The sequence below is a fragment of the Neltuma alba genome, unplaced genomic scaffold (assembly GCF_004799145.2).
Source record: "Neltuma alba isolate B1F8T4 unplaced genomic scaffold, ASM479914v2 tig00010865_pilon, whole genome shotgun sequence".
In the NCBI taxonomy this organism is placed as follows: Eukaryota; Viridiplantae; Streptophyta; class Magnoliopsida; order Fabales; family Fabaceae; genus Neltuma; species Neltuma alba.
The window spans coordinates 71,920-84,321 of NW_021635657.1; positions in this window are offsets into that span (position 1 = coordinate 71,920).

Here is a 12,402-nt window from a genome sequence, read left to right on the forward strand (position 1 = left end):
TTGTTTATCCTTCCTTTGACATAAATAAATGCTCAATCCTAGTTACATTTATGGATGAGGGAAAGGACGGGAAAAAAAGAAAAAGAAATTTTAATGAGTTCAATTTAAAAATATAAATTTAATAAAAAAAAATGTAAGATAAAATAGTAATGAAAGTTAGTTAAAAACTTTTAACTCTTTCTTTTTAATTTTTAAAAACGGGCTCATTAAAATTTTTTCTCTTTTCGCTTCTATTTTCCTCACACAAAACGGACCTTTAGCTTATCCGTATATAATCTGGCTAAGATATCTTCTTTTCATAATAAAAATCATTACTCCATTCTTTTAAAACAAATAAACAGGAAAAAAAAAAAGGTAGTATGCAAGTAAAGTATGAGGGTCTATTAGATTCATGACAACTCTCATAATCAAAGAGTACGTATAATACTATTCCCGATCCTAATTATAAGATTTGTTTTTAGTCTATAAATGAGATCTTATCCGGTCCTAATTATAAGACTCTATAAACGAGATTTATAAATAGGACCGAAGGTAGTATAATCGTACTTACAAATTCTTATATATGTTCGCATCAAATTATAATCATGTTCTAATTTATACGTATTAACTAAACTAATTATTCTATCTAATTCTTTTTATAAGCTCCAATTAACTATCTTGCATTAGTTAAGAAAGTTAAGTAAAATCAATTATTTCTTGTAAAAGAATGTCAAAATTATCCTTAACAAATATTATTAGCCAGAGAAGTTTGGTTAGTTTATTAAGAAGTTATATAATTAATTAGTGAAACTCGGTAAAAAAAAAAATTAATACTCCAAACTAAACATGTTTTATTCCTTCGATTCTAAATATAAGACCCATTTTGTAATGTAAATTATATTATAAAAAGAGTTGTATATTTAGAATCAGAAAAGTATTACGAAACACGTAGAAAATTCTCATAATAAGTATAGGAAGGATAGCAACTTTTAGGAGCAAGTATGCTTTATGTTTTTCTAATAACATTTCATCAGAAATTATTTTGGCTTTAGGGCCCCATTTAGAAGGGAATCATTTTGCTTGGGCAGACATGGTCATAAGGAAGAATAAAACACTGAAAAAGATTATCAGAAAACCACATTCCAATCAACAGAATTCAAGTCTATTCACTGTACATTGAGTGGTAAGACCTCCGTACTGGGCTGAGTTCTGACAAATTTTTTACCAAAAGGGTCCTGTAAAAGAAAGCAATAATCATATTTTCTTGCCTCTCTTGCTTCTGCATTTTTTTCTCTTTGTTTGAAACTTCATGTAGTGTAGCTAAAAGAGGCATGCATATAATTGTATTCAATAAATTAGGTGGGGTTCTGGAATCCTCTAGCCATGTGTGTGTGTGTATAGAGGAAGGAAATAGTCTTATAATTAGCTATAAATTTTTGGGAGAAATGGTCATTTAAAATGAGTAGTTATCAAGTCAAATTTATATCCTTTTCCCTCTACTAGTAACATTGGGTTTCAAATTTGTGTCTGATGTTCTATGCTTAAAGCTCTGCTTGCATCAGAAAATTTCAAAATTAAACAATTTGTACCGTTGTTGTTGGATTATATTTAGATTGTTACTCATAACTCTCAAGAATCCAAACAAAATCACTATTAATTTCTAATTATTAAAGTCCTCATTTTCTTAGTTGCAAGTAAAAAATCAAATTAATTAGGTAAAAGTCCATCTATAATCCTCAAATAGTGGTACTATCTCAGCTGATCCAAAATGTAAAATCTAAATGGAAGTTTAATTTGGTCATAAATATAAAGCCCAAGTCACCTTATTTTTCAGATTTATTTATTTTTTTTCCAAAGTAATCTTTATGGTAATTGCATATATTAAAGGATTTTTATTCTTATTTTAATAAGACAACACTCATTTATTACAAATAAATAATTTAATTAATTTTTTAATATTCACAAATTAATTATTTAGTTCTTATATTAAGAACCGAGGATATTATTATATAAGATTTTGGTTCGGTTCTTTAAGTTTATAAAGTATCTTTTCAATCATCTAACTTTAATATTGTTAGTCTCAAATGCTAATCATTATTAATTTTAAAATTAAACTTAATATGTCATCATTTAGAAATATTTAGTTAATATTTAAAATTATAACAACGACATTTTTGTTAATGAAACTTTATGGTATTAGGTTTTAGAGGATTGAAAAAACGTTTTGTAAAATTAAGAGATCAAAATTAAACTTGTGTAAAATTAATTGTACCATATTTTCCCTATTTTTTCACTTTGTCAATTAATAACTATATCTTTCCTTTTTTTATTTTTTCATATCTCTTAGCGAGCTCTCACACATTTGAAACTCAAAAACATGATGGTTAGATCAGTTAGGTTCCAAATTATTGTTTCATAATAAAAAATTCCCACCTAAAGAAAGCAAATAGGATGGTTGAAATTCCATACTTGTTGCTTCTAGGTCCCTTATCTCCAAAGCAATGATGAATACTTAGTGAGTGCTTAGAGAGAATATTTAATAGCCAAGAGGCTACTGTGGTAAGTATATGTGAATAAAATCTCCTTCAAAATTTGTGCATTAAAAAATTAAACCCTAACAAGTCCCACACTTTGGCTTTCTTCTTCCTCTGGTACACACACTTGTTGGGCAGTACAAAAGAAAAGGAATAAATGAAATGGACCAACCTCAAGTCACCAAAAGAGAACTGAAACTGGGGTTTGCTGCTTCATTGGAACTTTTGACCATCTTCTTCCATCAGTCTCTGATCTGATTCTGTTTCATATTTTTTCCTGCTTTATTAGCAGAACTTTTAGTTATTAGGTCGGTTCCATCTTCTAGGTTTAACAAAAACTAATAAACTAGACCATGCCATGGATAATGAATCATACTTCAAAAATCGTGTTACACAATTTTATATACCTATTTTATACCTGACTTGGTCTTCAATGCCACTCCGTGAGCTGTTATATATATATATATATATAGAGCAGCGTCTTTATTGAAAGCTGGTAAAGAAAGACATAGATTATTCATTAGTTTAGATTATAGCAGCAATGTTCCATTCTCAGAAAACCTCACTTCCTATTTGCCACTTGGCAGGTTCTTTACACACACACACAGAGGGTCCTTCTTAAATCCTTCTCTTCTTTTCAAGTTTATGTCCAAATCTATGACCGAAATGGAACATTGTAGTCTAAGTAGATGAGAAAATAGACTTCTCCTTGAGAATAAAGTAATACAATTTACTTAAGATTCCTCTATTTATAGTGCCTACTTAGTGGCCATTTAGATCAGGATCTTGATCACTCTATAGGATAAAATTAGTTAATGACCAGAACTCATGAACCTGTATATGGATAGTTAAAAAAGTTGAGTCTTGCACTATATATGTATATGTATACGTATATAATCTGAACGTGAGGTTTCAATTTATATGTACTCATCAGACACATTGGATGCTTACTACATTATAAATTGTGTAAGTTTCTTGAAAGGGATTGTGCTTTGCTTTCTTAGCTTATTGGATTCCATATGTTTATTATGAGAGTGCCTTTGGGAAATCCAATGAGATTCATAATTTAACAAGTCTTAATAATCCTCATTTTTGAATTCAAATAGGTAGGCGTCGCCATCATCGCTGGAGCGTTATTGGAATTTGGAAAGATATTGTTGAACAAATAAGTTTGTTTGAATATATAGAAAAACATAAAGTAGATGGAATGAGTGAAATAAGAATGGTCATTTTAGTTTGATGAGGAATTTATGGGTGTGATTGGTATATCAGAAAATTATTTGACCACCACCCATCACAATGAGTGGTAGAAAACCAGTTGTATCATTATTGCAATGCAGTTTTTCTGCAGAAAAGCAAGCTATGGCGTTTTAATTAACTTCTCATCAGAAAGCGTGATAATTAGTATGCTTAATCAATAGAAATTGTTGGGTTTACATTTATTATTTACTATTTAGCTTCAATCTCAAGACATGCATGACCTTGACTGTTTTCAGAGGATATTATTACAGAAATTTTTATTTTAATTATCTTTTGTAGTTTATATATAAATATATATATCTGAATTGTTTACTGTAGTTTAAATGTTTTAAAATAGTTTTGCTTAACACTAATTGGTTAAAATATAACCCACGATCAATTAATATTTTTCATGAACTCGATCTAAGACAAGTCATGTAGTCTATTTTGATCAATAATGCCTCAGTTGCACTTAGTCTGTTTTGAGCAGATATTTGTACAATTAAGGAGGACATTATACATCTTTTACACGTGTGTGTGTTGAAAACACAGTTCCATATCACACTAATTAAAGTTAGGAAAGAATATGATATAATTTAAAATGATTCAATAGATGATAATTTTACAATACTTAGGCAAACAGTATTAGCCAGTATTTATGGGTAATAAATAGTGCAACCCACTTCAAACTTATTTGTAAAGCACAGATATATTTTTATTTTTATCTTGTAAAGACGATCATACAATTAAACATGCATAGAGACCAAACTATTGATATGAATTCTAAAATACTACCTCTGATTCTTAATATAAAAGCTCTTTTAACTTTTATTTTAGTCTTAAATATAAGATTTCAATTTATTTTGTTTCTTATATTTATCTATTTTTTAAGATAGTCCTTGTAATAATAATAGTTTTAGGCAATACACTTGATTAATAAAAATATTTTAAAAATCACAATGCCTATTTATTACAAATAACTAAAATAGTTTTCTTAATCTGTTTAAATTAATCAACTAACTCTTCTATTAAGAATTGAAAGTAGTATTAAGGTTCAATGTTAATTCGGAAAGTTTTCACATAGGAATTGTCAACATCTGGAAAGTTTTCACATTGTAACAAAAACATAATTTGAAGTTTAATTACAAGCTAATTAGTGAATACAAGAAGCTATGGTGATTATGGCATTCGAATGCATGTAAGAAATATCAAAAGGGGCACAGAAAAAAGAAGGAAAGAATAGGAATACAAGGCATAGGATTCCCCAAAAACAAAAAATTAAACCTTTTTACTTTAAGAAGAGAGAGCGTGCTGTGTTTTGTGGAAAAGGAAAGAGGGAGAGAAAGTGAAGTGTGAAAATTTTCAGAGTCCCAATTAAAAAGGTGGCTCTAATCTCAAAAGGATATAGGAATCCCATAATAAAGCTTTAAAAAAGACAAGCTATATATATACACTTAGCATGAGCTCCAAATTCTGTAATTCAACACGTGGGGCCTTTTTGCCTCCCTCTTATAGTTTTCATTTTTTTCATTTCTTTAAAATTAAAAATCGAGGGTTTTATTAGGAAACATATTTTTTAATATATATGATCAAATAAAGGCTAGCTCTTCATAGACATGTAAGTGAACTCTAAATTTAGTTTTTCATTAATGTTATTTTTTTAATTTCTTTAAGCCCCTCACTGTTATATATATTTATATATATTTCAATCCTATCTTCATTAATTCACAAATAATAGTTGGTTTAAAAAATGGCTGAGCTGGATGTGTATGTTACCTATTTTATTATGAAACTTTCTAGTGCCATATTTATAGTTTCCAATTTATTAAGGTTTACGTTAAACGTGAATTCGCATCTGCATTATGGATGATGAAAATGGACTGAAAGACTATAGCATTAGAATAATTATTTTGATGAACAAAGAAGAGAAAGAATTGAAAAGCCCAAAACAAAGGCTTCTTTTTACACACACACGCAATAGGGGGGGTGGTGTGTAATGTTTTAGCATAATTTCCGAAATTAGTTGAAGGATGTAAAAAGTGTATAGATCTTTACTATGTACTTTTTTTGTGAAGCAATTATCATCATAAAATAAAGTTCATTTGTACTCTTAGTTTTTTTTGACTTGTCATTTGTCATAAATTCAAACTTTACACGTAATAGGGTTTAAAACACGCTGTTTTTTCTAGTCTTCTTTTCAATTTGGACCATCTTGTCGATCTCTCTTTTTTTTTTCCTCTCTTCTTTTTTTTTTTTGGATAAATCCAACTTCATTTAGCAAAAGGGGGTATTATGAGAAGGAGCGTCTAACAAAACACTTAATTTTATCTCGTCCTTTTAGAAAGAGAAAAATTTTTTTGGAAAAAAAGGGTAAACAACCAAAAATAATAATTGTGCTTGCGGTGAATGCATAGATATATATATTGAACCTCAAAAGACAAAGCACAAACAACAAGACAATATAATATATAACACGTACTTAGCCAAAAATTAAACACAGTTTGTAAAGGCAGTTCACCAAATAAAGTTGTCTCCCCAATCATATTACTTTATTTATGATTTATATGACGATTATATATATTATATGAATTTGTCTCCAACTTGTTGTGGTATATCTACATATTCATAATTAGAATGTTTATAGAGGTGATCTCCTATCCTTATATAGGATATAGTTTCTTAATAAAAGTATTTAGTTTCTTGAAGTGTTAATTTTTTTTAAATGTCTTCTTTTATATATTTATATATTTCCCAACTAATCAAACAATCTCCAAACTAAACTTTAAAAATTTAAAAGCATTAATTACTTTTAATTGAATTGCTTAATCTATGTAAGGATATCACTACTTAAAAAAAACAACATATTACAATGAAATTAGTGATAGAGAATTATTTTGTTACTAAATTTACAAACGAAATTTTTTTATTAAATTAGCAACGGATTAATTACAAAATTTTATTTCGTTACTAAATTTATCACTAATCCATTATTAACTCTGGTCAATAAATTTTTAGTGACAAAATTTTTTCGTCATTAATTAGTAGTAAGTTTATGTGATGAGAATAAGACGGAGTACCACCAAAAAGATATGGGTTTGACTTTTGACACTAATAAAGGGCCTTAAGTATATTTATAAGCACTATTTGAGTTGTTAAATTTGCTATGGCCTTCAGTAAACATTTCGATCCAAACTCGCTTTGTTGTTCCATAAAAATGTCTTTAGAATCAATTTGTTTAAGATCTTATTAATTCTTCTTAGCTAAAACGCGCTTAATTTGAAGTGTTATCTTTATTAGCAAGATATTGTTTCTATCTTACTCCCCTTTTGCTGTATCTTTAATTTATCTTTTCCTACTTTTTTCCCAATAATGTTTTCTGTTTTAGTTTTGTTATTAGAAGGTGATGGAATAAAATTAAAGAAATGATTACTTGATCCATTCGGGAGAGGAATATAATTCCCATCAACATCTATTACTTTTTTTTAACTTGTTAAAGGGAAAATAAATAAGATATGGGGATATGTATTTGGACATTAATGAAAACAAAGCCTAACCAAGAGTAAGTTTTAATTATTTATGAGCTTCTTTAAATGATCAAAGGTCAGAAGTTCAAAGGTAATTCACTCTTGCAATTTCAGCATTCGTACTATTTTAGATTTATAAGCAAATATCTATATATTTCTTTCTGCTTGCAATATAAGTTATTTTAACTCGTTAGAACTAAGAAATGAGTTTATATCTATCTCAAATTGAATTTTTTTTTTCAACTTCACTCGTATTAAATGAGATTATGAAGGAAAGAGAAAAATACAAGGAGTGTACACGTATTGCATGGACAAAATTAACATATTGGCATCGATTACTTTCTAAGTAATTTATATTGTGTATAAATTTTTCTTGTAAAAGTGACTTATATTATTATGAAGTGGAGGGAGTTTGGATGAACACGCACACACGATGTTATAACTTCAATATCACATATTTGATGTTTTGTGATCATAATAATAAATGTAATTGCATTAATTACGAGTCGCAACTAAGCAAAATGTGTTATCCTAACACTATTCTGGTCAGGGATAAATATGTTAATGATGCTTGCAAAATCATTTGTGCTTTAAATGCTATTTGACAAAAGCGAAATATGATCCTCGCCAGGGGAACCGGGGGAAGAAGGTATCTTTGATTCGGACTATCAAAGATATACGAGGCATATACTCTCTCTCTCTCACTCACACACACACACAAACACACTCTCACTTAGCGTTTTCTCCTCATTCTGTTATTAATAATTATCAGTCTCCTATGCAACCTGTGTTGAACTATAACTTCCCAAGTAAAGAAGGATCGGATATCATTCTTAATTTATAAATTCAAGAAACAGAGGGTCACTCATTGTCATGGAATCATTTGTTTTAATGGATCATAATCGCAAGAATTTTTATGGAGAAGCAGAAATTGTAATGGTCAGATTTTTCTCTGGCTATGCTTGAGCCTCTCTTCTTTGGATTAAAAGTTATAGAGTATTTGTAAATCAGGAGCTGCAATCATTAACTGTGAGTTGCATGTAAAAATGCTTTATCAGGATTCCACCTGAGCCTCCTCCCTCTAATCCAGTTTGGATGGATATTTTTTTCTTTTTATCTTGTGTCAGGTGTTATAATTCTAAAATAGTTTCTCTTCCTCTATTTTTAAAATTTTCTCATGAAACTTTTAGGTCTTTATCGCTTAGGACATTGTAGTCCTTTTCATCTTAATATCATTTTTTCTTTTTACCCCAAAAAAAAAAAAAAATGTTAGGCCAATGGGCGTTGGATCTAGCAAAATGGACTAATTTCTTATAATATAGTGAATCAAAATTACAAATGACCAAAAAAGGTTAAATTTAGTAGAAAGTGCTAATTTCTCATAATGTGACGAACTAAATTTGAATCCTCATTAGAAAAGGTGTCCATATTTAGTATCTGAAATACCTCAAACAGAATTGTTTCTAATATGAGGATCCATGTGCTTAATAAAAAAATTGTTCAAATAAATCCTCGATGAGAGAGAGGTATTCACACTTAATATTTGAACATACCTCATATAAGATTGCCTCTAAAGAGAGTATAATTGTGAACAATGAAAAGATAAAAAGAATATTAGACAACTTAAGTGATCATAGGCTGGTTGAATATTCACATTATAATGAATGATTATGATTTTTCTTTTTGTTAAGAATAGAGCTTGGAGTGGATGGTTGAATAGAAAAAGCAAAAGCCCCACGTTTTCTCTCTGTGGTTCCTTTGTACGTAGTATTAATTTTCTCTAATTATGTTTAAGTTTCACTGATTTAGGGCAAAAGGTGGGGCCCCATGACGCGCCGTAATTGATTAGGTAGCAGAGCGCCTTAATATAATGACAAATTTTTTTCCTTTTCGTTTTTTTGCTTTTTCTCATAGACATAATGACGAGCTATTAATTAACTTATAATTAAATTAAAAATTAAAAATTTGTATTAAAAAAAATTAAAAATGACCCACCTCTATCTAATCCAATCTAACATCAATATCAATCTCTTTGGGAACTTGGGCCTTCTCTTCATTAATCTTCTTTACATTCATAATTTTGTTTTAGAAATGTTGAGATCATGATCAGTAATTAATTAATTAATTAATCAATCTCCCTCTTATATTTGAAGCATGATTTTACAGATCATACTTATAGGATTAAATTATTAATTAAATAATCACATATTGATTGAATATCTGCCTCACTAATTATGCTTTCAAAATTTGAACTTTGGACAAATTTGTTTTTGGAGGAAAAAAATTAATTAATTTCATATGACACACATAGGCTTGTTGTTTATATATCAACGATTAAACGCATATCAATGGAAAATAAGTTTGAAAAATAATTACCCTCCGGTCCTTATATAGGACCCAATTATTGAGTTGGTTTTGGTCCTAAATATAAGACTCATTTTTATATTTATCAGTTTTATTTAAATTACTCCTATGGATACTCCATCAACCATAATCAAGTAGAAGAGAAAGAGGGGGTATTAAGAAAGATGATTATAGTATTTTAGAAAAACGTGTCACATTTCTTATAATTAACTAACTTACTTAACTTCCTTAATTTAATCAAGTTAGTTAAATTGATCTTATATTAAGGATCGGAGGAGTATATTATATGAAGCCGAACTATAAAATTATTTATATTTTATATTTCTATTGAACAACTTAATTAATTAAAGAAATCTAAATGAATTATTTAAAATTTGATCATATTACTAAGCTCTTTTAATATAAAATTAATTTGTAGTTATAGATTCCCAGACGTTTGCCCTCTCTTTTTCTTTTCTTGGCCAGACAATTTTCTTCCTCTCTACCTCTACCAAACAAAATATACGAAATCATCAATTAATCATAAACATTGTAAATTACAAAAGAAAAAAAAATTCCACACGTAATAATGTAGTGAACAATATAATTAAGTTGTCAAGCATATTCAAAAGTTAAAAAGATACATATCAATGTAGAAGTGTACATATAAGCATTAAACCACATTGAAACAAACAAAAACATCAATCATCCATTGGGCCCTGGATATTATCTCTAGATCATCATAAAGAAAAAGCCATGGATATAATGCCAATCTCCCCAGACTCTATTTACAAAGTATTTAAAATCTTTAATTTGAAGCATGGCCCAAAAAATTATTTCATTTGATGTACAAACCATTATGGAGCGATACTTAAATATAGGAGGAAATTAGCACATTATAGAAAAGAGATGATAAGCATCGTTATGAACTTTTCTAACGTTCTCACGATAAGATTTCGCGAAAAATGTGAAGAAATATAAAGGGTTGGGGGAGAGGGTCATCCATCTTTACCACATAACAAATTTATTAAAAAAAAAAAGAGAGAGAACATATTCCTTACAAAATCCAGCATTTTTATAGCAAAAATGTTCCATTAGAATTTTTTCCCCCTTGTAATGATCAAGCCACGGCCATGCTTGTTGTGATAATATGATCTGCTCGTAGTATTAAAACTCAACCCGAGTGAGCCAGTCAAACTAGCGAATTGGTGAATTAGTCTCCTAATCAGTTTAGTTTCTAAAATTTTGAATGAACTGATCAGGTTCGATTTATATATATTCTTTGATTGTGATTTGAGTCTGAAAAATAACATCGTTTGGGGGGATTTGTGCTTTAGTAACTCTATTTTGTTGAATTATTTGTGGTTTATATATTAATTTTAATTCATGTGTAAATTAATACCTTTTGTATTTAAATATTACTCTTTTCAAGGTTATAGATAAATATTTTTGTATATTTAATTACATTGTATTATCAAACTTATGATTGGGTCAACCACGTTTCAACCACAGTAAAATCACTAGTCATTGGACTATTGCTTCTATAGGTTTAATGATTTTCGAGTTCTCAATTCCTTGTATCTACAATTTTTTCCCCAAAAATATGGAAAATCTAGAATGGTACATGGATGTTGTGCAAGAGCAATGTTTGAATTTCGGCCCCTTGATTGAACGTTTTGAAATGATTAGTTTGTACACTTCAAAAATATATTATTCTAATTAAACTAAAGTAAAATGGTTCATACATTACAAGGCATATATCATTGAATAAGGAATGGGTCCATTTGTGCAAATTGTCAAAGATTATAATCTATCTAACGCGTTTAAGATCGACTTTTATCACTTCCGTAAGCTCCTTATGCATAATAACAAATAGAATATAGAAAAAGAGAACGCTAATAAGCTTTTATTTTAGGGTCAAGACAAACTATAAAGATGACCAAAGGTTTAAATTAAATGACAAATTCATGATGGCACAATGCAAGGAACAAGTTAAGAATATTCCCCTTTTTTTGTTAAAAAAAAATCTTCTGTTGAAAGTTAGATGCGGTAAGTTTAATTAATTAAATATAAAGGTAAATGCCAATAAAATTCTATTCAAAATGTCGAATAAATTAAATTCTGAAATTCTAACTTCAATTGTATCAAATGGGAGGAATTTGATATTCCTCATTAAGCAAAACTTTGAATTCAAACTTTATGAATGGGAAAAAAAATCATACGAAAATAGGTAACCCATTGAATTTAATTAGTACCATAATGCTGGAGTCTAATTAAATTAAACAATACCAGTTTATATTATTTGTAAAATTATGCATTGATTTTCTTTCAATATCTCTTTTAGGGTGTGTTTGGATGAAACCAAACCATGGTTTGGAAAATAGCTTCTGGAGAATAGATTCATTAAAAAAATAGATTTTGGAGAATAAAGAATATTTGTGAAAAAGTGATTTTGAGAAGTGTGAGTGTTTGGATAGTTGTTATTAGAAGTACTTTTTATATATACAAATTGGCATAAATTAATATGATAATTATAGAAAAAATATATTTTATGATATATTTTAATTTGAAGGAATAAAATTGTTAATAATATATTTTATTAACATATATTAATAATATATAAGATAATATAATTAATAAAATTTAATATGTATATATATTTATAAGATATAAGATTAAATATGTTATAAAAAATATGTTTATAAAAAAATAACAAGATATATATCCTATAGGCTCTCACACTCTCCCTTTTTTCTCCAAAAGTAAAAAATTTCTACTTTTCC